Raw genomic sequence first — 26,035 nt, 5'->3', positions numbered from 1 at the left:
AAACAAACAAAAACCCAAATAGTTCATAGGAAATGAAAATAGACATAAGACAGAAATCCAAAGACATGGTAGAGTCAAGCTCTGAACTGTCAATATGTGCGCATGGACATGATCTAAAAGGACAGATGGCAAAGTGGATTTAAAAGCATGTTCTAACAAACACCACGCTTTCTCTCATATGTGGAAACAGAGTTTAAATTCTGTATGTGGTGTGTGGGTGTGTTTACAAAGCATGAACTAGGAAGCAGATCATGAGAGAAGGGAGAACACTTAAGGGGGGTGCAAAATAAAATAGCAGGGGCGATGGGATATGCGTAGTAAGAGAGCAGAAAAGGGGGCTGCTGGGGTGGGGCAGGGAGCACACCGGGAAAGAGCAGGACTGTGAAAACGAAGTGTGATGGCACACGTCAGTGGAGATGCTGGGGAAACTGCCACTAACCCAGACAATTTCAAAAAGAGAAGAAAAAAAGGTATGTAACAAGCCCAGTTTAAACATCAGTCAGAGGCTGCGTGAAAATACAGACTGGTTAGCTGTAGCCTACATTATTCATGAAGAAAGCGGGGTAGCTAAGCTGATAACTAACAAAATAGACTTCAAAGAAAATTTCCAGATACCGAATCCCAGCATGTGTGGGGCACAGCCAAAGCAATACAGAGGGGAAAATGCCACAAAGATATGTTCACATTAGAAAAGACAGCGTCTCAAAGAGTAACCCCAGCCCCCACCACAAGACTCTAGGGGGAAAAAAGAAGAAGAAAATTAAGCCAAAGCAGATAGAAGAAAATACTAAATTAAACAAATGAAATTGAAGAACAGAAAATCAATGAGATAATGTGCTAGTTCTTTGAAGATCAATAAAATTGAAAAACCTCTAAAAGAGAAGATAAGGGTTACTGTTACACTAGAGAAACACATCACTGAGCCCTCTATACCAGAAGATAAGAGAACACAGCAAGCCACATGGCATGTCTCAGTTTGATGACTTGGATGAAATGGCCTGATTCCAGAAACAAACAAACAAAAAATGACTGCCTCACCCAGCGGGGGTGGGGGTGGGGATGGGGGTAGGGGGTGGGGGAGGTGGGGGGGAGGTCATTTGGAAAGTCCTGTAACTATCTAAGACATTGAGAGTGTAATTTAAAAGCTCAAAAATAGGAACAGTAACTTTAATTATGCCCTTCCCTAACAAATAAAGACAACAGCAAAAGATTTTGTAACTACATCAAGATGTTTTGTATTCTATGAAAAAAAAAATCTTCAGAAAACGAGAGTTTTATTAGGACACTAAACTCTTGGAAATATTTTAACCTCCATTCAAGAAATCTCTGAGCCAAGAGCTTCACTGAGAAATTCTACCACATTTACGGGAGAATTTACGGTCTACTGAGAATCCGAGAAACAGGAGAAGGGAGCATGCAATTCATTTTATGCAGCTGGTGTCCCCCACTATTAGAACTGGATACGAAAGTGAAAACATCAACAGACCTCATAAACAGAACACAAAACTCCACAAATCCCATAACAATATCAGCAAATGCAAGGAACACATAGAATAACTACATATCATGATGGTAGCTGGGTTTATTGTAGAAATGTCGATTTGAGTCAGTATTTAAAAATCAATAAATATATAATCCATCATATAAATGTGTTAAACATGGTAATTCATATGATCACCTCAATTAATTAACAACAACACTTAACAGACCACAGGGGTGTAGTCCAGTGGCAAGGAAAGCTCTTGGCATAAACAAGGTCCTGGTTTACTTCCCCCACCCCCACCCAACACACACTAATAAGACAATACACTTGACAAAAATCCAACACCCAGGGTTTGGGATTTAGCTCAGTGGTAGAGCGCTTGCCTAGCAAGCACAAGGCCCTGGGTTCGGTCCTCAGCTCTGGAAAAAAAAAATCCAACACCCATTCATGATAAACACTTTGAGAAAAACAGCAATAAAGGGGACATATCTCAACTTAATAAAGGACATTTATAAAAGCCTAAAACCAACATATACATTTGTGAAAAACCAAATGTTGAAATGGCTGAACAGGGGAATTCTTTGCAGATGGCCCCACTACAAGCAGAGTATACTAGATCACTCACTTCAAAGAAAGTCCGTCAAAGGACTTAAAAAGTTCACAGCTTAGGCTGAGCATGCCCCGTGTGCCTGTAACATCAGTATTCAAGAGGCAGAGAAGAAGAACAGGAGTTCGAGGCCAGCCTTGGCTACATGAGATTCCTCTTTAAAAAAAGAAACAAAAAGGCTGGAGAGATGGCTTAGTGGTGAAGAGCACTGTTGCTCTTGCTGAGGACCAGGGTTCAGTTCCCAGCACCCACATGGTGACTCACAACCATCTGTAACTCTGGTTTCAGGGCATCGGATGCCCCTTTCTGGCCTCCTAGGGTACTGTGTGTATGTAGTGTGTGCGTTTATATGTAGGCAAACCACCCATACACATAAAATAAAAATAAACACATTTAAAAAAAAGAAAAGAAAACAAAATTCTTAGAACATTTAGCCGTGATGGGGTCTGGCCAGTTTCTGAGAGGCTAAGTGGGAGTGGCCGTTCTGCAGCAAATAAGGCAGGGAGGCAAACAACCACAGACCACAAGATGCCGCAGCACTGCACACCCTCCAGAACAGCTGGAAATGTCAGATCACATCCATGCCGGCAAGGACAGGCAAAACTCAGAACCATCATTCACCACTAATGAGACTATAAAATGACACAACCACGCTGAAAATGTGCCTGGTCGGTCTTCAATGATTAAATGGAGTTCCCTTCTGACCTCGCCACTCCACTCAGAAGAGTGAGAACACATGTATGCCCTAAGAACATGAGCACTTACAGTGGTCTTATTAATGTCTGCCAACTGATGATGGATGGATAACATGTAGAATATTCACACACGAGGGCTGGGACTGCAGCTCAGGGGTAGACGCTAGACTTTCCATGTGAAGCAATGGTATGAGGCTACATGCTACAGCACGGATGAACCCTGAAATTATTCCACCAAGTGAAAAAAAGCCAGTCATATAAGAACGCAAGCATGATTCCATTTCTAGGAACTGTCCAGAATGAGGGAATCTCCAGGGATGGAGCAAGGAGCAGCTGTCTACGGCTGAGCAGTGGGGGACATGGATGCATCCATTTGCTGGGCTGCCCTAACAAGTACCAAATCCTGGGTAGCTAGCATGATAAAAATGCCTTTTCTCAAGTTGGGGATTTAGCTCAGTGGTAGAGCACTTGCCTAGCAAGCACAAGGCCCTGGGTTCGATACTCAGCTCAAAAAAAAAAAAAAAAAAAAAAAGTCTTTTCTCTTAGCTCTGTAAGCCAAAAGGCTGACTGACATGAAGGTGTGAGTGAGCCTGTTGGCTCCTTCTGCAAGCCGTGAGGGAATTTCCAGGCCCCATTCCGTTGCTTGAATGTATATAAGCCATATGCATACACACACACACACACACACACACACACACACACACACACGAAAAAGAACAGAGAAGGGGAGCATTGAGTGGACACAACTTGTAGTCATTTTAATGCCTGTTTTTCCTGAGATGACATCTTCTCTCTCATCACTTCATCATCTCCCTGTACATGACTGTGTCCACATCCGGACTGACTCATTCTGGCCAATTCCTGTGCCCAGAGTAAAGTCTATTTTCAAAGAGAGTGGGGTGAGGAGACAATTCAGACAGTAAAATGCTCACTGTGCTAGCATAAAGACCTGAGTTTGGTTCCCAAATCCCCACAAAAAGCCAAAAGCATGGGGCTGGAGAGATGGCTCAGTGGTTGATAGATTGTACTGATCTTGAAGAAGGTCCAGGACCCATATAGTGGCTCACAATCATTCATAACTCTGGTCCCAGGGGGATCAGATGCCTTCTTCTGACCTCTGCAGGCACCAGGAATGCACATGGTATGCATATATACACACAGGCAAAACACTTATCCACATAAAACAAGTTAAGTCTCAAACAAATTCTTTTTAATGTCAAGCATAGTGGTACATGTTTGTAATTCTGGTGTTGGGGAGATGGAGACGGGAGGATTCCTGGAGCTTACTTGCCAGCTAGCCTAGTCTAATCAAAGAGCTCAGGCCAGTGAGAGACCTTGTCTGAGGCAGTTGTGGGTGGTGGAGATGTAACAAAGTAGATAGTGCCCAAGAAATGACACCTGAGGCTGAACCCTAGACTCTGTGTGTGCGTGTGCGTGCGTGCGTGCGTGCGTGCGTGCGTGCGTGTGTGTGTGTGTGTGTGTGTGTGTGTGTGTGTGTGTGTGTATACACTCATACATGCATACAAACAAAAAAGAAGAAAGAAGCAGGAATGGACACAAATCATAGTCATTCCAATGTCTGCTTTTCCCATGAGAGTGTGAGCACACAGGGAGGGCTGTGTCTATATCAGGCAGCATCCAATGCTGTCTTCTTGAGTGTCATTCAGGAGAAGCAGTTTAGTAGAGGGAACTTAATACCATGACTGATCTCCAAGTTGGGGAAGAGCTGAAAAGACCAGAAATGGTGAACCAGGCCAGAGACTTGCCACAGCAGGAGCCTGCTACCATCTGTATGTCCAGAAGGGCAAAGTTAAGAGGACAGAGGACAAGGTGTGACAGTCCACACCTTTAATCCCAACACTAAGGAGGTAGAGGCAGGTGGATCTCTTGAGTTCTAGCCAGCCTGGGCTACAGAGTGAATTCCAGGCCAGCTGGGAGTACTTAGAGAGGCCCTGTCTCAGAAAAAAGTGGGGGTGGGGGGGATGATGCCAGAGTCCAACAGCTCCAGCTGGGACCACCCCAGTACCACTGTCCAAAGCAAAAATTAGAAAGGAAATACTCTGGCCTCTCCCTGCCAGCACGTTTCAAACTTCCATGGGTGCCTCCCACTGCCTGGCCAAAGGCAGTTGGCAAAGGAAGCTACAAAATGATGTTTGTAGGAGAGAGAGGTAGTCGGGGAGATGGGGGTGGGGGTGGGGGGGGAGAAAGAAAAAGGAGTGAGAGAGGAAGTGGGGGGGAGGGGGAAGGGAGAGTGGGGGAGAGAGAAATGGATGGGGTAGAGACTCCGAGGATGCAGAGCCTGTGACTTTCACATTGTCTTACCTCTCTGTGTCGCCAGTGCCTACCACAGGGCTGAGCAGCTATGGAAAGAAGATACTGGGTGCTGAGATAACTGGAAATTTCCATGGAAATGCAAGAACCCAGCGCTGCCAGCCCTGGGGGATGAGAATAACTTACCCCACACAGAGGCAACCAGCACAGATGTGCAAGGACAGAGAATGCAAAGTTATGGAAATAATGAGAAATCAAAGGAAAGAAGAAAAGGAACACTACAAATTAATGCCAGAGATGAGACAAATAAGTTCTACCTTCCAGAACTTTCCAGCACCTCCAAGGATGATTATGAACCTTTCCCCCCTTTAACTTGAAAACTGCATGAAACTAATATATGTCCTAACATTAAGACATTCTGGCATTTCTGGAATGAAATTTTTGTTCTCTGGGTTTCCTATCCTTTGATAGCCTGCTGAACCCATTTTGCTGTTTGTTATTCAGGATCCTGGTGCACACATCATATGGAGACTTTGCCTGCGGCTTACTTTTGCAGGCTTCTGCTCTTCCTCCCAGGGCCACTGCTACATCATAATTGAGTTGCGATGCTTGAGTGTTTCTTATGCTCTGACACATCTCAATAGTGAAGGAGCTGTCACGGCCAAGGCTCAAATACGGAAGTATCAGGATTCCGTGTCAGGGATGGTCTCACGCTCCCACTTTTTGACAACTCACTCCCCCTGTTGCATCGATCCCGATCCTCCTCAAGACCACGAACCCCTGAGAGACCCTGAGCTCACCATCCAGCCACACTGGATCTTTCAGGTGAAGTACAAAAAAGGCCTTGCTTTCTCTACCCCCACCCCAAGCTCCTCCCGTCACTCAGACCAGCTTCCAAGCCATGTCATCTGGCATGCCCAGCTCCTGCCTTTCTAGCCTTGTGGTCACCCTGTCCTGGTTTGTCACTGACTGCTCTCTCATCTGTCTCCTGACACAGACATGAAGCTTAAGAGTATTTGACTCTCGTGCTTCATGTTCACCTCGGTACCTACCACATAGTAGGGTACTTATGATGTGTTCATTAGCAGACCAGCATAGGGTTTAAACCTCTAATACAAAACTTAAAAATCCAAACTACTACTACTTCTTCTTCTTCTCCTTCTTCTCCTTCTTCTTCTTCTTCTTCTTCTTCTTCTTCTTCTTCTCCTTCTTCTCCTTCTTCTCCTTCTTCTTCTTCTTCTTCTTCTTCTTCTTATTATTATTATTATTATTATTATTGTGGGGTTTTTTGGTTTTTGTTTGTTGAGTCAGTGTTTCTCTGTGTGGTTCTGGCTGTCCTATAACTCACTCTGTAGACCAGCTGGCCTCGAACTCAGAGATTCGCCTGCTTCTGTCTCCTGAGTGCCAGGATTATAGGTGTGTGCTACCACCACCCAGCATCAAACTTTTTTTTTTTTTTGAGTGCTGACATAATGCCACTCATGGAAAATCCCAAGCCAAAACACAGATACACTAAGAATGTAGAAAACTACCTTCAGGTGATAAATACAAGTTATACATGAAACATAAATGATTTCAAGACTTGGTTCCTGTCACCAAGATAACTCCTATCTATGCAAATACTTCAACATCAAAAGCATTTTCAGGTAAAGGTTACTCAAACCATATATAACCTTGACCTTAGCAACAAGGAAAAAGGAGGGAAAATCCTAGCATGCTTTGGCGGGCAGACAGCATGGTACAGGCCATCTGGAGAACAAAGTGTCAGAACTGGGGTGCAGGTAGCATGGTGCAGCCATCTGGAGAACAAGGTGTCAGAACTGGGGTGCAGGTAGCATGGTACAGGCCATCTGGAGAACAAAGTGTCAGAACTAGCTACATTAACACAGTCATCCCTTAGTAGCCACAGGGGACCCTCCCCCCACCTGCCCCACCACACACGTGCCAAGATTCACAGATGCTCAAGTCCTCATGTAAAATGATGTCAGATTACTTATCATCCCTGGCATAATGCAATGCTGTGGAAACATTGATGTGGTATTTAGGGAATAATACCAAGGAGGAACAGCTGTACAGATAGGACGCCTTAAGGGTGGTGGTTGTTGTTTGAGGGAGGTGTCTGTTTGTTACTGTTTGAGTTTGGATTTTTTTGGGGGGGTTGTTTTTCATGCACAGTTGGTTGAACCTTTGAATATAGAACCTACAGATACAGAGGAGTAAACTGCAGATACATGTCATGACAAGGTGTGTGTGTGCAGGGGGTGATATCATGTTGTTTGAAAGAACACTCGGGAGACAGAAGTGGGTGGATCTCTGAGTTTGAGGACAGCCTGGTCTACAGAGTGAGTTCCAAGACAGTTTTGAGACAGAAAGCCTGTCTCAAAAAAGAAAAAAAAGAAAAAGAAAGAAAGAAAGAAAGAAAGAAAGAAAGAAAAGAAGGAAGGAAGAGAGAGAGAGAGAGAGAGAGAGAGAGAGAGAGAGAGAGAGAGAGAGAGAGGAAGGAAGGAAGGAAGGAAGGAAGGAAGGAAGGAAGGAAGAAATTAGAAATCACCGTGTTAAGTAAAATCAGTCCAATTCGGGATGACAAGTACAGCATGCTTGTTCTCAAATTGTGTCGGCAGGGTAAGCAGAAGGGAGACTGTTGGACAAGGGGACCAGGGTGAAGGAGGACGAGAGAGAGTAGTAATAGGAGAATGTGGTCAAAACAAATCATGTATTTTATATATCTGAAAATGTCTCAGTGAGAACCGTTACTTAACAAGATGGCTTAGCAGGTGGAGAAATTTGCCAGCAAGCCTGAAACCTGAGTTCAATCTCTGGAACCCACATGGTCCAACAGAGAACCAACTCCCTTAGTGTCCTCTTATCTCTCCACACATGCTGTGACACAGACAGACAGACAGACAGACACACACACACACACACACACACACACAAATACATGAATGAATGAATGAATGAATGAATGAATGAATGAATAAATGTAACTTTAAAATTCTTTTAAAAAACTACTTTAGCTGGGTAGTGGTGGAGCACGCCTGTAATCCCAGCACTCAGGAGACAGAGGCAGGCGGATCTCTGTGAGTTCGAGGCCAGCCTGGTCTACAGAGCGAGTTCCAGAACAGCCAGGACTACACAAAGAAACCCTGCCTCAGAAAAACAAAAATGTTTACTTTAGCCAGTTGTAGGGTCACATAGCTATAATCCCAGCACTCAGCAGAGGTAAGAGGATCACTGTAAACTGAGGCCAGGGGTAGGTGTGGGGGTGAACACCTTTAGTGCTAGCACTTTTATCCCAGAGTCAGAGGCAAGCTGGATCTCTGTGAGTTCAAAGTCAGCCTGGTCTCCATGGCAAGTTCCAGGCCAGCTAGGGCTACAGGTCAAGCTCCTGTCTCAAAAAAGAAGGAAGGGAAGGAAGAGAAAGCCACTACTCTGTACGATTAATACACACTGATTTTCAAAAATTATGATTTGACGACCTAAGGCCGTACGTAAGTTATATGACCTCAAGAAGCCTTTCACACTCAAACATTTAATTTTACCATCTGCTGCAGACAGAACCCAGACAACCTCACAGACAATGTCAGCCTAGTGCTTTAAATCAGCACCCTCAGCACAAAGTAAAACTCAGGTGCACACGAGGCCCGGAATGGTACTGCTTCTTGCTCCCTTTCATCTGTTCTATCAATTAACATCAGTAAACACCAACTGTAGCCAAAGAGACACAGGGCGTGTAGCCTATGTGACCTGGGCCAGCAGGTTGTTCTTCAGCGACAGGGTCCTGAGAGAGAGGACCAGGGGATCAGAATACAAGGAGACAGGTAAGTTTGGGATCTGGAGGTCTTTTACAAGCTATGTCTCTGCCAAGCAATAGACATATAATATAATAAGGCACAACAGCTTACACACTATCGCCAGAGGAGACATGGGACCGAGTCAGCAGAAACTATCACACAACAGGACCAAGGCAGTGAAAGCTAATCAAGTAATGTTACACAAGGGTGACTCAAGGTATCTCAAGAACGTTACAGATTGAGAGCAAAGCAGCCTTGGGACTGATAACCACAGCCCCATACGGTGGGCAGAGTTGAGGGCTCCAGTTCTGAAGCCACAGCTCCCCCAAGGCCCTGGCCCCAGGCCAGTACCAGCTTTGCCAAGCATGTGGCTGGTTATAGAGAAGGAACAGTGTTCTTTCTCTGTCTATCAGGGCCTCAGGGAAAAGGTCCCAAGGCCCCAATCCCAGGGGCCTTAGCTCTGCCAGGCATGTTCCTGGTTTTGAATGTTCCTTCTCCATACATCAAGGCCACAGGGAAAGCTTCAGTTGACCAGTTCAGCCCTCAACCAGTCCGACCTGCTGCTCAGTCCTCAAGGATTCCCAATGTGGAGAGAAATCGAACTCAGATATGATTGATCTACCACAACCAGAAGGAAAGAGGAGAGATGCCACGTGACCAGAGACTAGGCCCGAGTGTGGGTGAGGAGAGATCATGATGGGGGGTGGGAGCAATCAAACTGTGGTGCAGATATGACCAAAGCTGCAGAATGCTGTGCTGGGTGAGGCTCTTGACGAGAATATAGACAAAAAAGGGAGAGATCAGGTCAAACGCTGGCTCCTCTGTGCGCTGCGCATCATGTGCCACACTATAGAATTTTTTCCAAGTCAAGAAATCATTCTTTAAGCATCAGTTTGCATCTTGTTTTGCTTTTCCTTGGTGTTGGGGATAAAACACAGGACCTTATACACTAGAGGCAAGTCTTCTATCACAGAGTTACACCCCAACACAGGTGCTAATATTTGCAAGTCTTAATGTTTACACCTAAATAGTTACAAATGCTTTTCTCAGAGAGGGTGAAAAACATTTGATCATCTGCAGAAGTCATTTCCAAGTGTCTACTATCCATGTTTCTTTGAAGAAAAAGCATAGTAGGGCCTGAGCCTGCTGTTCTTTATAGGGTCCTTAAAAGATGAAGTTGGTATCATCAAAGAAAAGAAGCAAGAGATGATGCTGAGGGTGTAGGAAAATGGGCACCTGTCCTTCTTCCCTGTCAGTGAAGGAAAATGGGCACCTGTCCTTCTTCCCTATCAGGAGGAATGCTAGCTGGTGTAGCCACTATAAAAATCTGAGCAGAGGCTTCCCCTCCCCCCAGCCACAAAAAGCCTAAAAAACAGGGGCTGGAGAAAAGGCTCAGCAGTGAAGAACATTGGTTGCTCTCCCAAAGGACCAGGGTTCAATTCCCAACATCTACATGATGGCTCACAATCATCTGTAATTCTAATTCTAGGGGAATTCAACACTTTCTTCTGGCCTCTGTGGGTACCAGGCATGCACATGGTACACAGGCATACATACAGGCAAAACACTTATACACATAAAATAAAAATTGTTTTAAAACTAAAAATAGAACTCCCATACAACCCAACTATACTTTCTGGGCATATATCCTAAGAACCCTCTATCCTACCACAGAGACACGTGCATATCCTTGCTATTCTATTCACAACAGCTGGGAAATGGACCCAACCTAGGTGTCCACCAGCTGATGAGCAGATGATGAAAATGTAGTACACATACACAAGGCAATTTTACTGTCTGTAAAGGAAAGTGAAATTATAAAATATGCAGGTAAATGGATGGAACTAAAGAATACACTGAGATCATTCAGGCACAGAAAGACAAATACTGTGTGTTCTCTTTCACATATGGACCCTAGCCTCTCATTTTAATATATTAATTGGGAATGAGCAGCGTGTGAATGAATGCCAGGAAATTATAAAGGGGCCCTGGAGAGGGGGGAAGACGAGGTAACAAGGGTAGGGGGACAAATATGGCATGAAAGTCAAAGAGAGATAAGGAAACAGCAGGGTTTAAACCAGGATGGAGGTGCAGGGTCGGGGAGGTTTTACCAAACTTATATATAAAATACCACAAGGAAATTTGTTACACTGCATGCAAATTAAAAAATAAAAAAATAAAGGCAAAGTTGACCCTTGGCTGGCATCTGGGAATGTAGAGTTCTCACCATCTTATCTGGTAAAAGCATAAGAATTTTTGTTTCAGAGGCTTTTTAGGTTTTTTTGTTTGTTTATTTTTGTTTTTGTTTTTGTTTTTTGTTTGTTTGTTTTTTGAGACAGGTCTCTCTATTTAGCCCAGGCTGGCCTCAAACTCACAGAGATCCACCTGCTTCTGCCTCCCAGTGATTAAAGGTGTATTCTACCACACCAATGGCAAGATTTTGTAACCACTAGTTTATGCTGGATATATCGCTTTCTTCTGGACTGGAATGTGTGTGTGTCTACATGACCACTCCCCAGAAAAACTCTCTCTTAAAACTGAGTATAGTGAGCTTCCCTGGTAAACATCATTTCACAGCTCCCTGCTGGGGAGTGAAGTACATCTTACATGACCAATGGGGAGAAGATTCTTGGAAACTGGCCCCTGGTCTCCAGACATAGCTCCCCCTTTTAATGCTTCTTTGTGGTCTCGCACTAAACTAAAGTATGGCCATACTGAGTCTTTGTGAACCATGGTGAATCACCAAATCTGCAGGTGACCTTGGTTCACAGAAGAAATAAATTCAAGATAAAAGATTGCACCAAGATAACAGACTACAGATACTCTTCTGCCTTTCAAGCGGCTTCACATTACTTGGAATAACAGAAGTATTATTTTTAAAACACCCAATCAATAATAAACCTAGAAAACAGGAAACAGGGCCAGAGGCCAACTTAAACGCTTAAGGAATTCCGGCAATGTCAAGAGTACTCAGAACCAGACCATCTAGGCAAACCACCAAACCACACCACGAGCTTGGGAGGAGGCTGCCAGGCAGTGGAAAACAATAGCACCATCCAGGTTCCAAATATGTAGAAAAAGACAAGGATGGAATCCAACCACCCAGTCACCAGGAAACAGCAGCTGGGATGCTAGGAGTGTTAGAAGTGAACCCCACAGCCTGAGTCACCCACAGTCCACCAAACATCCCAAGTACAATCCCACTCAACAACATAGGAAAAGGTCAGCGATTCTGAGATGAGCCTACAGCCAAGGGGACAGGCAGGAAACAAGAATCATCAAATTCAAGATAAGGTGCTCTCGCTTGAATTCTATCCCAGACCTTGTGGGTCTGTGTTCTCCACTCTGGTCCAAGACAGAATCTGACAGTGACATCTGTACCAAGGCACAAGGAACAAGATTCCACACGAGTCCAGCTGGCAGCAGCCAAAATCCACAAAGGAAAATGGAGTCAGCATGAAAGGAAGGTAAGGAGGGCAATGCCCAGACCAGCCAGCTCACAGGGAGGGCAATGCCCAGACTGGCCAGCTCACAGGGAGAGCAATGCCCAGACCAGCCAGCTTACAGGGAGGGCAATGCCCAGACCAGCCAGCTCACAGGGAGGGCAATGCCCAGACCAGCCAGCTCACAGGGAGGGCAATGCCCAGACCAGCCAGCTCACAGGGAGGGCAATGCCCAGACTGGCAAGCTCACATGGGGTTAGTAGAATCACTATCTGGACATCGAAGAATGTTCTCTTTGTCATCATAAAACCAGATGACCACAAGAGCCCTGCTTTAGATACATATATAATTTTAGAGGAAGTCAAGAAAATATCTCAGCAAGCACAGTTAGCAGCTGCTGAGAAATCCAAAGCTCAAGGACAAGTTTTTTCAAACATACAAGAAAACGAGCAGAATGAAGAGAAAGAAGCTGATGCTACAGGGTGGGGTGTACACGTGTATGTGTGTGGTGTGTGTGTATGTGTGTGTGTGTGTGTGTGTGTGTGTGTGTGTGTGTGTGTGTGTATACACTAAGGTCATAGAACTGGTCAAGTCACAAATGTGTGGTGAGTAAAAGAACCCTGAAAAGCTAAAGTAATAATATGTAAACACTACTGTTAACAATATAACCATCTGAAAACCAATACCCTTTTTATACTGTTTCAAAGAGGGTCTCAGCATAGTTTAAAATCTAAACTGTTTCAATCATTAATAAATTTATGGCTTCTCATCAGATGGGGTAAGAAATTTCAAAGATGAGGCCATAAACACTAAGAATCACCACATTTTGCTTTGGGGGTTGCTTGGAGTTTATTTACCATACTAGGGATGGAACTCGGGGTTTCTCACATGCTAGACAGTACTCTACCACTGAGCTCCATCCCCACACATGCTGTCAGTTTTTCTGTTCTGGTTTTGTTTTGTCCAGTTGTATGTCTACATGTGTTTTGGGACTTTTATTGTTTTGGATTTTTGTTGCTGTTGTTTGGAATTTGGGGGACAGAAAATCTATGTGGCTCACACTGGCCTTGAATTCCTGGGTACAAGCAATCTCCCTACCTCAGCCTCACCACCATACCCAACACTGTGAGAGCAATGGCTGCCTACAGACCCATCAACTGACCACTCAGTGAGTGTGTCAAGGGTCCACCCGACAGAGGACTCCTCACTGTCCCGGGAGGTTCAGCTCAGCTCCATGCACACTGCTGACATGGTCTACTTAACCTGCCATCTTCTAGCACAGGGGCTGGAGAGATGGCTCAGCAGTTAAGAGCACTGGCTGCTCTTCCAGGGGACTAAGGTTCACTCCCAGCACCAACACAGTGACTTGCAACCATCTGTGACTCCAGGCCCAGGGGAGCAAACACCTTCTTCTGGCCTCCATGGATGCCAAGTATGCACGTGGTGCATGGACATATATGCAGGTAAAACATCCATACACATACAATAAAACAAAAGTAATTTTTTAATGAGGGCTGGTGATAGTATGGCTCATTGGGTAAAGGCACTGTCCCTAAGCCTGACCACCTGAATTTGATCCCCAGGGCATCAATGGTGGAAGGAGAGAACTGACTCCCACAAGTTGTGCTCTGACCTTCACACATACAGTCACACAAATACAATTTTTTTTAAGAATGGAAATAAAAAAAAATAAAAACAAAACCTTGGTCAGCTCAGCCAGGGCCATCAGGAAAGTGTGAGTAGCTGGCACACCCCTGCCAATGAAACTGCCATACCATGTAAATTTACTGTCATTCAGTAAATTCTGACACTAGAGAAAGACACAGACATCTTCACCCGTGTTTCTGATCGCATGTTCTTGCCATAATCACTGTTGAACACTGACAGTATCAGGCCGGAAGTACAAATAGTGGTATAGGGCTCGGTCCGCGGAATAAGAGATGGGGTGAGGGGCAGGAGTGCTGGGCATATTCACACCACGTAATTCGGCTCCTAGATTCATTTGTGCTCAACAGAAATGCATGTATTCATCCAACAAAAAGCAAGAACTAGAATGCCCATAGCATCGCTGTTTGTAATAGTCCAAAACTGCAAACAACCCACGTCAATCATGGTAGAATGGCTATTGATTTTATGGATGTGTACACATGTGTAGTAGGCCTTTTTCCTCTAGGCACAATGTGTTCACCTCCCTGCCATATTGGAACAGAGAATAACATGGCCTGGTAGCCATGGCAAAACCTGGGCGAAACAGTACCAGGATAACCAGGTCGATGGTAACAGTAACGGAGATCCTGAGATTCTGTTTGGACGGAGGAAGGGAAGGTCATGGATCCTCACTGGGAAGTCCAGCTATCACTCCTTCCTCTGAGGTGATTTTGAAGTGGAAGGTAAGTTGAAAGGGATGCACTATATGGCGTCCATTAGGCCATCATCCCTAATGATGTGGAGCTTAGCATGGTCCAACTGCTTTGGAGTCACCTGGACTCCTGTAAGTAAGCCCTCACTGTAAGTAAGCCCAATAAACTCATTGGTTCCCCAAGGTGGACTTCTGGTGAGCCAGGCTTTGGTCTGTCACTGGTGCCCTATGTAGGGTGAATATATTCGAGTCTTTCTAGAAAAAGCCAATGCAACAACAACAATAAGAACAAACCAACCTCATCCCCTCTACAGAACATGGACAAATTTCACAAGAGGTAATGCTGCAGCCAGGCACCGAAGAGCACAGACGATCTGCTTCCATGAACACAAAAGGGAAAAGCAGGAAAAACTCAACCACAGTGTTAGAAATCAAAACAGTGGCTGTCCTTGTGATGAGCTGCCCAAGGAGGCCATGAGAGGAAAAACAAGAGGAGCCTGTCACCTTCGAGCCAGACTAAAACCCCTCGGCAGCTGAGACGCAAGAATCCCATCACAGGACCAACGCCCGTGGTAAAGGCTGCCAAAGGCTGAAGCCTGAATGCCTAGGATGCTGAGTATCCCCCTTCCCCAGCCGCTGCCAGAGGCTCTCAAACATGATTTCACCTTATTTATGCAAAGACAACTTACCTTCCTGCATCCCAATGGCCAGACTTCAACCTCATCAACTGTAACCCCGGCAGGTGCTCCTCAGGAACCACGTAGTAAGAGGACAGGAACTGCAAACCCACCAAAATCCTAGCTATGACTTGTAAAAGCAGTGAGCTGGGCTCTCTCCTCCCTTAAATCACAGCCACGCCTGGGTGTGTCCTGCTTTCCTATTTCTCATGCCTAAGCCTATATAAAAATATTTTTAATAAGATATGCAAGGCTAGTCCTGGATTTTTTTTTTTTCAGAGCTGAGGACTGAACCTAGGGCCTTGCGCTTGCTAGGCAAGCGCTCTACCACTGAGCTAAATCCCCAACCCCGAATTTTTTTTTTTTTTTAGTATCAAAACCATGGATTCGGATTTGGACCTGAGTCTGGGTCTCTAAAACTCAAGAACGTCTGGGGCTGCTGAGGTTGCAGTGGGAAGCTTTGCCTCCTTTACCTCCAAATGCTGACGGAGTGAGGAAGGACTCAGGAGCAAGGAAAAGTCGTTTCTTATTTTGAGGGTTGGTTCTGATTATTGGAATTCATTGAACTACATGTTGATAGTTTGCACACCTCTATGCCTGCATCTCAATGAGCAGTTGCCGCAAAAATACACAGGGGCTTAACCATATAGAGAGTAGAAAACTATATTTAACTTTCAAGTCTTGAGTCAGATAAAAATGACTAAATAAAAACTCAATCCAGCCAGCTGTGGTGGTGCATGTACTTCATCCCAGTACTTAGGGATCTCTGTGAGCCCCAGGACACAGTGAGGTACTGCCTCAAGATAAAACAAAAACAAACCAACAAAACTTCAATCAAACAAAACGTAGGCAGAGAGAAAAGGGGTTGGAGACTAGCAATAACTAAGAACAAACAACAGAAAAAAATAAGATAGTAGAAGTAAGCTCAGAATATCAATAGTCTATAAACATTGGCGGATTACAGCAGAGGCCAATGAGTGAGTAAAGGCACCTGCCGCTAAACCTGCGGACCGGAGTTACCTCCCTAGGACACACGTGACAGGGGCAGTAACTGCCCCTGACTAGGTGTCCTCTGACCTCCACATGAACATCCACATTCTCTCTCTCTCTCTCTCTCTCTCTCTCTCTCTCACTCACACACACACACACACACACACACACACACACACACACACACACAAATATGTAGACACACAAAAGACATAAATATATAAGACAAAAGTTGCCTATTGGAAGGCAGAAATATGCATCTGTCAAGATGGCTGTATCAAGACAGAGGGAAGGGCATGTGGTTAAGGGGAATGTAAAAGAACAGACTTTATGGAAAATAGTGTGGTGAAGTCCCAAAAACTTAAAACAAAACAAAACAAAACAAATTAGTGTTTAAACTAGTAATGCCAACTTCTATGGGTATTCATTTCCCAAAGGAATTGAAAATAGATTACTGAAGAGAGACGTGTGCACCTATGGTCATTTACAGTAGCTAGAATGTGAAAGCGGCCTGTGTCCACTGACGAAAGAAGAGATGAACAGATAAACGCTGTGGGGGACACACAGAGGGTGGAATATTACTTAGCCTTGAAAAGGAAGGAAACGGTGACAGGCACATGGTACAACATGGAGTCTTTGGGAAATCAAGCTAAAACAAAATAATCCTGTCCCTAAAGCCCAGGTATCATATGAAATACCACATGAAGTACCTAAACCCAGCCACAGAGACAGAAAGAGTAACAATTCCAGGGCCAAGGAAGAGATAATATGCTTTCAGTTTCCGTTTCCAAGATGGGTGGGCTCTAGAGTTTGGTTGGGCCACAACTTTAACACTGGCACAGCAGGTGTCTAAAAAAACGGTACCCACTACGTTAAAGGTCACAAACTACAAAATGCTATCTTTTTGCCTCTCCTTTCTTTTCAGTAATACAGGAGACCAGAGATCCCCAAATCTCCCAACTACAAAATCTTTCAAAAATGGTAACACACACACACACACACACACACACACACACACACACACTCACTCAAAATAGTTTAAATAAAGAAACATGGGAAAACCCAAATCCAAGAATGCAGACAAAGTAAGTTTCTCAGATATTATCAACACAGTTTATCGTGACTGGATGAGATTTTAAAAGTGTACTTGAAGGAGAAGGAAAACAGGGTGGAGAATGAGGGAAATGACAGACAGGTAGCTAAAGCAAGCCTTGCTAAATGTGATGAACACTGACTTACAAGACCAGAGCAGCAGATCAGAGCTTGAACACAATAAATTCAAGTAAGTAGAAAGAGGCATAAAGTTTAATAACAGAAATTAGTAACATAGGACGATAAAAATCAGTAGCATCGATCAGTAAGTCCAAAACCCAATGCTTTGAAAGGATCGAGAAAAGAAGCAATCATAAACCTGACCAATGAAAAGGAGAAAAGGTGGGCGTGATCAATGTACATGATATACATGTGTGAAAATATATGAAAGCCATTATTTTGTACAATTAATACATACTAACAGAGGAAGAACAAGAGAAGCCACAAAGCATTAGAAAAAATAATATCATATTTACTTGAGTTTATCTTCTGAAAGTGAGTAGGTACCAGATGCAAACATATATTATCAATAATGCTAATGATTTTCTGAGACAAGGGTATTAAAATGACTGCTGCAATAGGCCAGCTGTGAGCAATCAATGCTTATGCGCACAAGAGAAAAGGTAGCTGGATGTTGGTATTAGCTTCCTAAAGCACCCAGTGGCAGCCCAGGAGGTCTGCAGGCAAATTCTGCCAGACTTTAAGGAACAGATCATTCTTTGGTTCCAAAGCACAGAAAATAATAGGAAGTTCCCAGCCGGTTCAGTGTGAACGGTACAAGCATAAGGACAGGACAGGAAGAGTCATCCACAGCAATGCCACTTACCAACCCTTAAGGAAAATGTTAGCTTTGGTATCTATCAAACAAACCAAACATTCACGGTGTTTTGGTGGTGGTGGTGGTGGGGTCTGGTTTTTCTGTTTGTCTTCATTTTTTTGTTTTGTTGTTATTGTTTTTTGTTTTGGGGGGGGTTGGTTTTTTTGTTGTTGTTGTTTTGTTTTGAAACAAGGTCTTGCCATGTAGCACAGGCTGGCCTCAAACTCATCCGCTTGACTCAGCCTGGAGTGCTGGAATTACAGGCATGAGCCACCATACATAGCTCCAAAAATTCACTTTTAAAGTATTACATGATTCTAGTGAGAAGATCCAGCAAAATAATAATGTGTTAGAGATTTTTAAAAGAAGGAAATCTACATGGCCATATCAATACATTCTGTACAAAAGCATGGAGGGGCACCCAATCAGGTATGAACAGAAATACACTTAACATAATAGAGTACACTTTCAGAAAATATGGGGGAAACACTTCCCTAAAACCAAACAAGATAAAAACGTCCCATGGTGCTTCTTAACAAACAATAGTTTCGCACATCGGCAAATCAGCTTAAGAACTAGCATTAAAACTGATGCAGGCTTGAGAGGGACACCGTGTTGCCTCTAAAGATGTTCTCTTTGACCAAGTGTGGTAGCTCACTCCTGGAGTCCCAGTGCTCATGAGGTGGTGGGTGGGGGACGTTCAAGCCCAGTCTGGGCCACATAGCAATTCCAGGCCAGCCAGAACTGCCTAGGGATAAACTATCTCGAAAACAAAAATAAAATAACCGCGGTGTGGTGGCTCATGTGAGTCCCAGGCCACTCAGAGATAGTTAGCGAGACCCTGTCTCAAAATAACCAATAAAGAAACTTGATGGCTTTGAGCTCATCATGCAAAGCTATTTCCCTTAGACTAGGGAATTAGGATTGACAAGCCTCTGCCCCCACCTTCTATCTCTGTCTTAAACGTTGAAAGAACAGTGTTTGAAACTGGATAACCAAATCTTATGACACCAAAAATTGATCAGAAGGGTTCGGTCGTGACTTCACTCAAAAACACTTTATCTCTCGCCTCCAGCCACCGCAGTTACTAATGGATACCCTTGTCAACCAGTCCGACATAATTCATCCGATAGAGGGCAAGGAAGAGCACCTTCATGGGATTTTTTTTTTCTCAAAGCGTATACTGCTTATTATATAAACTTGCGTGCTGGCGTATGGAGCTCCCACAAAATCAAACTAAGATATTCAGAGTCAAACTTGTTTAAAAAAATAATAAGCACATAAAACTAATTTTGTTCTAAGGGTATTAAGAAAAAGAGACCGGCACGGTTGCACTCACGCCAGGCTGCATATCGCTGGGACACGCACCAACATCCACACAATTCCTTGCACTCCTAGGCATCCTGGAGACCCGCAGCCCAAGCCCTAGGCGATCACCTGGACCGGACCAGGGCGCAGTGGATGCACACTGCGGGGCACCAGAGTCCCGCGGGCGCGCATGCACCTGTCCCGGGGGCGGGGGCTCCCCAGGGGCACAGCCGCCCGAGCCACCTGGCTCCAGTGCCAGGATGCTGCGCCAAAACTGAAGGGAGGGCCGGCCACCTGCGGTCCCCACCTGCAGCATGATCCCTGCGCTGCCCGCCGCCTGGGTACCCAGGACCGCAGCGCGTCTTCCCAGAGGGGCACCCCGTGCCCCGGTGCCAGGACTCCTGCACCCGCGTCTTGCCTGCCAGACCTGAGACAAGGTAGCTCAGGAACAGAGGAGCGGGCGGCCCATACCCAGACTCACCCGCCGTGGTTCACTCGCACTGGACTCCCGCGCCGCCGCAGCCCGCAGCTGCCGCGGCTTTCTGCGCTCACGGATGCTACCGGGAAGGTCCCAGCGATCCCGCCGGCGCCGTCCTGGTGGCCACCTCCAGGGGACGCCCGCGTGCCAGCGCGAGGCTTCTTGGGAGTTGTAGTCCAGGAGCCTCGGTTCTCGATGAGGGTAGTTTCTTTCCTGCAGCATCTCCTGTGTTCTCGCCGGGAGAGAGAGATCCTCTCTCCACACTTCAGACCATTGTTCTTCAAGTGGGGGAGTAGGGGAATGTTTCGGAACAACACCATCAGCGTTGCGTGGGAGCTAAGATTAAAGTGCAGGGTCTGTATCTCACAGACTGTTGGGTTTTGGTTTGGGACAGTTTTTGCGGAGCTGGGTATGGGAATTAGGGCCTCATAGATGCTAGATAAGCGTTCTATCACTGAGCTGCTACACTCACAGCACTATTTGGTTTTATTTATTTATTTTGGTTTTTTGCTTTTTTACATACAATCAAAATCTCAATCTCCTCTCTCTCTCTCCCTCCCTCTCTCTCCCCCTCTCTCCCCTCCCTCTTTCTTCCCCCTCCCTCTCCCTCTCTCTCCTCCCCTATCTCCCCTCTCTGCCCTCTCTCCCCTCTCCTCTCATCTCTCTCTGTCTTCTTTTCCTCCTCCTCCTCCTTCCTTTCTCTCTCTCCCTCTTTCTTCCTCTCTTTCTCTCTCTCCTGCAGATACACTGCAGGGACCGTTTATGTTCCAATCCAGACCTTTCCCTCACTTTAGCCCTCCTCCCCTCAAATCCCTAGGATATCTCAGAGACCCTGGAATTGAACAAGGTCAAGACCACATTCAGGATTGTCACTTCCCTCAACCTGTTTCTGCCCTGAGGTGGCATACCTATGTCCAGGGGCTGAAGAACATCTTCTATATTTATTAACATAAAAGTCATCTAAGACTGTTAAATATGCATGGGCAGATGACAGGATCATGAGTCATATCTGAGGTAGTGAGAATAAAACCTAGCCAATTCTTTTCAGATGATGTGGGGAGGGGAAGAGAGGCCCGAGCAAAAGCGGTAGAAAACACCGTTCTAGGAGGGTTTTGTGGGTTGGGTTGGCCCTTGTCCGTGTTTCACTTTGTTTTTATGGTGGGGGCAACTTCAGCATGTTAAAATATTTATGAAAAGAATACCATTGAAGGACAGGAAAAGCTAATACTGCATGACTCCCCAGCAGACTGTGCATATATAAGAAGGAAAAAGTGAAGCCAGGTGTGGTGGTGCATGCCTTTAATCCCAGCACTCAGGAGCAGAGGTAGGCAGATGTCTGTGAGTTCAGGCCAGCTTGGTCTGTAAATCGAGTTCCAGGACAGCTATAGCTATTACACAGAGAAGCCCTATTGTGGAGTAGAATATTTGTTTAACTATGTAAAGATGGGCTGCATTTGTTTAACTGTGTAAACGTGTGTTGCTTTTGTTTATGCCACATTCATTTAACTGAGTAAAGATGTGTTGCTCTTTTGCCTTGCCTACCGAAGGCACCTGACTGGTCTAGTAAAGAGCTGAACAGCCAATAGCTGGGCAGAGAAGAGATAAGCATGGCTGGCGGGCAGAGAGAAATGGGGGGGCCAGCCCGCCAAAGGCCAGACAGACCCAGAGGAAACAGGAAAACAGGATGGACAGTATGTAGATGAGGTAAACCTGCCTCGGGGCAGCACATAGATTAATAGAAATGGGTTAATTTAAGTTGTGGGGGGGAAGCTAGACAGAAACTAAGCCTAAGATAAGGCCAAGCATTAATAATTAATAAAAAAAAAAAACCCTCTGTATTGTGATTTGGGGGCTGGCAGTCCAAGAAAGCACACTATAAAACCCTGCCTCAAAAAAGCAAAGGAAAAAAAGAACCCTGGCTTGGACGGCAGCAGCCCCTATGCTGTAAGACGAGGGAAACACAAAGGAAGGGAGATGGTGGTTTCCTTTAGTAGAGGGGAGCCAGTCAAAGGGGCTTTCTCTGGAAACGAAGAGAGGATGTTATCTGTGAGAATGGTGAGTGTGTGTGTGTGTGTGTGAGAGAGAGAGAGAGAAAGAGAGAGAGAGGAGAGAGAGAGAGAGAGAGAGAGAGAGAGAGAGAGAGAGAGAGGCTGTAGAAAAAAAGAAAAAACAAGCCAGAGAGGCGTTCCTGAGAACATGGAGTATTGACAGTTCCCAGATCAGGCAGGGAGAATGGAGGGTGCTCTGGACTGGATGACTGTGTCCCCATTTAGATGTTGCAAAACAGTCTCCAGTGATTATGTTCAGTGTTACAGGTGGAGCCACTGCGGGGTCATGAGGCAGCAACTTCAGGAAATGGATTGGTGTCTTCATAAAAGAGCTCCCTTGCCCATGATTATGTCCATGATCATGCCCATTTGAGGGCATTTGAGGACATAGCGGAAAGTTACTGTCAATTAATCAGAAAGGGAACTTTCACCAGATACCAAGTCAGCCTTGATCTTCAACACCTGGAGGGCCTTGAGACTCCATCTCCAGTGTCTAAGCCACCCAGCCCATGGTACTTTTCTTATACGGCAACCAGACAGACAGTGAGATGGGTAATAAGCATGGAGTTGTTAGGTCCACCATGTACCCTCTGTGAGTCGGACAGAAGCCAGCTACTCTGGATAGAGAAGTAATGCAAGAAACCCATGGAGTCTATTCAATGAGCAAAGGAATTTATTAGGGGGTAACTCACTACAGCACGGGTATTTATCGTAGGGTCTGTGCTCATCTTCTTCCTGGCTCAAGATCTGCCTGGTTCATCCCGACATCCAAACCACAAGGGATCGAAGAGAGCCCATGTATGTGTATCCCAGGTCTGAAGGGTCCGGAGTAGCCATGCCCAAGGGCATGTACTTCAAGGTCATAGACAGGTGTAGCAGTTACCTGCTGCCTCTCTAGGGGTGGTGCTTCCAGATCATAGCTAGAACAGCTACCCACTACGGAGAAGTGCAGTGACAACCGCTGTAATTGCTGTCTTCAATTAATAAGAAGTAAGCAGGCATTGGAAAAATGGCTCAGATGTGAGGCACCTGCTATGAAAGTGTGAGAAACTGAATTTGAACCCCCAAACCCATGTAAGGCTAGACTTGGAGGCACGTTTCTGTAATCCCTGTGCTCTTTCAAAGAGGCAGACAGGAGAGCCCCACAAGCTTGGGCCAGGTAGCCTGGTGTTCACAATAGCAAACACCAAAGAGATCCTGTCTCAGCGTGGAAGGCAGACTGACATCCGAGGCTATCCTCTGACTGGTCACATGCCACACACACTGGCATCGACACTTAAACACCCACTCAGAGAGAGAGAGAGAGAGAGAGTTTTGGTTTGTTGTTGTGGTTTGTTTGATTGGTTTTTGTTGTTTTGGTCTTGAAGGGAATTTTTTAAGCCCTGGATGGCCTGGAACTTGCTATGTAGACCAAACTGTCCTTGGATTCCAGAGCTCAGTCTGCCTCTGCCTCCCAAGTGTTGGGATTAAAAGCAGTGCACCTCCATGCCCAACACACACAAAGACCTTTTAAATGGAAATAAAGCAGGAAGGAAAGAAAGAGTGATGAAGTTGACATTTTCAAAGAAGCAGAATTTTGACGAGAGTGCGAGCGAGGTATGGCTGGCCTTTGGGAGACTGTGGGCTCAGACGTGACTGGACCCACAGGAAGAGCTGAAACTTGGACTGGGTTTTGTGAGGTTTGGACCTGAAGAAACTTGAGGCCGATTTGCTTACCTTGATGCAAATGCTCTTGAAATTGGGAAGAAAGGGATAACTAGGGAAGGGGGGATTGCTTCTTGTGTGTGTGTGTGTGTGTGTGTGTGTGTGTGTGTGTGTGTGTGTTTTCACACATTTGGGGGGCCAGAGGCTAACATCAGGTGCTGTTCCTCTGGTGCCATCTGTCTTTCTTTTGACATTGGCTGTGATTGGCCTGACACTTGGCAAGTAGGCCAGGCTGGTTGGCAGCAAGCCTCAAAGATCAGACTGTCTCTGCCTCCCCAGCACTGAGATCATAAGTACATGCTACCACATCTGACTTTTTCACACGGGTTCTGGGGGTGGAACTTAGGTGTCTGCTAGCAAAGCGGGCATTTTATTAACTGAGCCAGTTGCCCAGCCCTGTCTGTGTACTTTGATCGAAAGAAAACATGCTTTATCAAAACCAGTTCTTGGAGTTTTGTCTTGGGGGTTTTGTTTTTGTTTTTATGTTTGTTTACTTATGGTGTGAATGTGTGTAGGTGTGCATGTCATGCACATGCAAGTGGATGTCAGAAAACACCTTGCTGGAGTTAGTTCTCTGCCTCCACCACGTGGCTCTCAGGGATCAAACTCAGGTCTTCAGGTGTGGTAGCAAGCACATTTACACAGTAAGCTGTCTCCCTGGCTTTTGTTTTTGCTTTTCAACAGGTTCTCACTGTACCAGTTCTGCCTGGCCTGGGGCTCCCTGTGTAGTCCAGGCTGACCTGGAACTGCCTTTGCCTCCTGAGTGCTGGGAGTAAAGGTGTGTACCACAAGCCTGGATCTAGGAGAGTCAAAAGCACACACACACACACACACACACACACACACACACACACACATTTTAGACTGGGAAGGGACACACACACAGCTATTCTAATATGAAAGGAGAATGGAAGCCACCTGTTTTTTGTTTTGTTTTGTTTTGTTTGTTTGTTTGTTTGTATGACAGAAGCATGCCATTGACTCTAGAACTAAACACCACCAGACATTCAAAAAGAAAGTCATTGCTCACTCCACATTTGAATACCATTTTGAAAATTGTAAACAAAATACTAGCAACTGAATCAAGCAGTTTTTGAAAAGGGCTAGAGCAGTTTATTCTAGGAATGAATTGGATTTTTTAAAATTAGGAATTAGTTGTAATTGGTACTCATTATTTTAGCATCAAAAAATCTTTTTGTCAGCCGGGCGGTGGTGGCACACACCTTTAATCCCAGCACTCGGGAGGCAGAGCCAGATGGATCTCTGTGAGTTTGAGGCCAGCCTGGTCTACAGAGTGAGTTCCAGGACAGGCACCAAAACTACACAGAGAAACCCTGTCTTGAAATAAAAAAAAAAAGAAAGAAAGAGAGAGAGAGAGAGAGAGAGAGAGAGAGAGAGAGAGAGAGAAAGAAAGAAAGAAAGAAAGAAAGAAAGAAAGAAAGAAAAAGAAAAGTAAAGAGAAAAGAAAAGAAAATTCCTTGTCTTGGAGAGCACAGAGACTGAAAATGGCCAGTGTGTCTTCTCAACCCCATCCTGGGGAGTGTGGTGAGTGTTTTGGTCTTAAGGCTTAGTGTTTTTATGAATAAAGGAGAGAGAGAGAGAGAATATGAGAGAGAGAGAGAGAGAGAGAGAGAGAGAATACATGGGGTGAATCCAAAGGCTGTGCATGTTAGGCAAGTGCTCTCTCATTGAGCTATATCCCAAGTCCTGGATTTTTTGAGATATAGTCTCACAATGTAGCTAAATCTGACTTCAAATTCCTAATCCTCCTGCCTCAGCTTCCTGAATCCTGGAATTTCAGATGACTGCCACCCTAACTGTCTTGATCTTCATTTGCTGTTTGTTTACTTATTAGAAGATTTAATTTTAGTTGATTTGTTGACCAAGTCTTGCTGTGTATCCTTGATAGGCCTGGACCGCTGTGGAATAATCCTTCTGTATACTGTGTGAATATATGATTGGTTTAATAAACAAGCTGACTGGCCAATAGCTGAACAGGATAAAGTCAGGTGGGAGAGCCTGAGAATGATGGGATGAGGAAGGGTGGAGTCAGAGGAGTCTCCAGCCAAATGCAGAGGGAGCAGGAGATGAACATGCCATGCTAATAAAGATAATACCACATGGCAGAGGAATATGGGCTAACTTAAAATGTAAGAGTTTGGGTTACAGAGCGGAGAGAGTGAGGAGGCTGCATCTGGCTCCCGCCCTCACAGCCATTACAGTACATTGAGCTCCATAGAGACAGCGCCAGGGCAAGCTTGAGCCGGCG

At 45.2% G+C, this 26,035-nt stretch overlaps 1 protein-coding gene across 4 annotated transcripts in view; it reads right to left on the bottom strand.

Moving 5' to 3' along the window:
• Nucleotides 1–20,132, bottom strand: part of Specc1 (sperm antigen with calponin homology and coiled-coil domains 1) — a 274,206-nt gene extending 254,074 nt beyond the window's left edge. For 2 of the 4 annotated variants that reach the window (XM_036196411.1, XM_036196418.1), the window contains exon 1: nucleotides 20,018–20,132. The gene's annotated coding sequence lies outside the window, so the exon portion shown is untranslated. Of the gene's footprint in view, nucleotides 1–19,567; nucleotides 19,587–19,732; nucleotides 19,753–20,017 lie in introns of those variants that run through there. The other 2 variants (XM_036196412.1, XM_036196413.1) reach the window with 2 other exon arrangements.
• Between the last annotated feature and the right edge of the window lie 5,903 nt (nucleotides 20,133–26,035).

This window comes from Onychomys torridus, chromosome 8, assembly GCF_903995425.1.
Source record: "Onychomys torridus chromosome 8, mOncTor1.1, whole genome shotgun sequence".
NCBI classification, from domain to species: Eukaryota; Metazoa; Chordata; class Mammalia; order Rodentia; family Cricetidae; genus Onychomys; species Onychomys torridus.
Note: the sequence above shows the minus strand (reverse complement) of the source record. Positions and strands in the feature narration are given on the sequence as shown.